Source organism: Megalopta genalis, unplaced genomic scaffold (assembly GCF_051020955.1).
Source record: "Megalopta genalis isolate 19385.01 unplaced genomic scaffold, iyMegGena1_principal scaffold0069, whole genome shotgun sequence".
Lineage (NCBI taxonomy): Eukaryota > Metazoa > Arthropoda > Insecta > Hymenoptera > Halictidae > Megalopta > Megalopta genalis.
Window position 1 is genome coordinate 237501 of NW_027476138.1, and position 2500 is coordinate 240000.

Consider the following 2500-nt stretch of genomic DNA (forward strand, 5'->3'; position numbering starts at 1 on the left):
CCCATTGGGCGAAAGGGAATCCGGTTTCTATTCCGGAACCCGGCAGCGGAACCGCATACCATTCGGGCCCTCGTAAGAGTGTTCGTCGGGGTAACCCAAAATGACCTGGAGACGCCGTCGGGAGATCCGGGGAGAGTTTTCTTTTCTGTATAAGCGTTCGAGTTCCCTGGAAACCTCTAGCAGGGAGATAGGGTTTGGAACGCGAAGAGCACCGCAGTTGCGGCGGTGTCCGGATCATCCCCTCGGACCTTGAAAATCCAGGAGAGGGCCACGTGGAGGTGTCGCGCCGGTTCGTACCCATATCCGCAGCAGGTCTCCAAGGTAAAGAGCCTCTAGTCGATAGATTAATGTAGGTAAGGGAAGTCGGCAAATTGGATCCGTAACTTCGGGATAAGGATTGGCTCTGAGGAGCGGGGCGTGTCGGGCTTGGTCGGGAAGCGGGTCTGGCTGACGTGCCGGGCCTGGGCGAGGTGAACGGCTCTCGTGGCTGGGATCCGAGCTCGGTCCCGTGCCTTGGCCTCCCGCGGATCTTCCTTGCTGCGAGGCTTCCGTGGCGTTTCCCATCGGTGCGGTCGTCCTCTTCGGCCGCCATTCAACGCTCAGCTCAGAACTGGCACGGACTAGGGGAATCCGACTGTCTAATTAAAACAAAGCATTGCGATGGCCCCCACGGGTGTTGACGCAATGTGATTTCTGCCCAGTGCTCTGAATGTCAACGTGAAGAAATTCAAAAAAGCGCGGGTAAACGGCGGGAGTAACTATGACTCTCTTAACCATCAGTCTCATAGTTTAGCAAGCAGCCCCCTTCTCGTGGGTCCCGCCGCCAGTACCTCCTTTGGAGGGAAGCTAAGAGCTGCCTCTGCGAATCTGGCCAGTAGGGCTGCCACCCCTACTGGTCGAAACCTAACTGGCCCAAAGAATATAAAGAAAAAGCCTCGGATGGACGACACACCCATGTTCGGTGGTCGTCAAGGCGGCTCGTCCACTGGCGACGCCGCACCAGTTACTGAAGGCGGGTCGGGCTCCGTTCGTACCTCGAATGAGGGCTTCGCGTGTGAATATCCTGGATGCGGTCGGGTATTTTCCACCAAAACCGGCCGCGGAGTCCATCAACAGCGGGGTCATAAGGATTGGTATGATTCCCGTCAGGATACGACGCGGGTTAAGGCACGATGGTCACCTGAAGACTTAGCCATTCTCGCGAGACAAGAGACGCGACTGACTTTACAAGGTGTGACTTTCTTGAACCAGGAGCTTCTGAAAATAATACCCAACAGAACTCTTGAAGCAATCAAAGGGCAAAGGCGGAAGAAGGAATATAAGGCCATAGTTGAGCGTTTCCTCAATGAGATGCGCTCTCCTAACGATGCGGCCACTCTTCCTGCCATTGGAATCATTACACCTCCTACGATCGATACCAACCTCGAACCACACCTTCCTGACGTGACTTCGGGTGATCTCTCTCAAGAGACAGCCCGGAACTTGGTCTTGGAGTATTTACGGGGGCTACCGGCCTTTAATGATCACAATTTCAATACTGATGTACTCAATGAAATTGTGAGGTCCCTCAACACCTGGGAACAAGCGCGGATTATCGAAGAACTTTCTATTTACCTTCGCAAAACCTTTCTGATTCGTCGTAAGGTATCCGTGCCCAAGATAACAGCAGCTCCTAAGTCAGTATCGCGCCGAAAACTCCGCAGGGCTGAGTATGCTAAGGTGCAGAAGGCGTGGAAGCGAAACAGAACAACTTGTTTACGTGATATACTTAGGGATAAGAAGACGTCCTCGGCACCACCTGAGGAAGTCATGGTCCCATTCTGGGAGAAGATCATGACCTCGAAAGACACTATGACGCCCGGTACCACACCTGCAACGGGGGCTCTGACGGAACTATGGGCGCCTATCTCACCTAAAGAAATTAGGGCGGCTTTGCCTCCCTTGGGTACTGCGCCTGGACCAGATGGACTCTCCGCCAAAGAATTCCGAGGTGTTCCGATCAATATTTGGACGAGAATTTTTAATATCTTTGTCATATGTGGGAAACTCCCACAACATCTCTTGGAGTCTCGGACAACCCTCATACCAAAAAAAGACGGTGCCTCGGAACCCGGGGATTTCAGACCCATCACGGTCTCATCGACCATCACAAGAGCCTTCCACAAAGTCCTGGCCAACCGGATGGCTAAACTCATCCGGGTGGACCCGCGACAGAAGGCCTTTAGGCCAATTGATGGATGTTCCGAGAGCATTTTCCTAATGGATTTTATTTTAAAGTTCTCGAGACAGAACCACCAACCTCTGTTTATGGCGTCCCTGGATGTGGCAAAAGCCTTTGATTCGGTCACACATCAGACCATAGTAGATACTCTCCGATCATCTGGAGTTCCAAGTCCAATGGTTGAGTATATAGCGGAGACTTATGACCGATCGTGCACGCGGCTTCAATGTGGAGGCTGGGAATCTCATGCGATACACCCTACTTGTGGGGTTAAGCAGG

At 53.0% G+C, this 2500-nt stretch overlaps 1 pseudogene; it reads left to right on the forward strand.

The window, feature by feature from the left end:
• The window catches only part of LOC143261804 (large subunit ribosomal RNA), a 7890-nt pseudogene that overhangs the window by 2115 nt on the left and 3275 nt on the right, over nt 1-2500 (forward strand).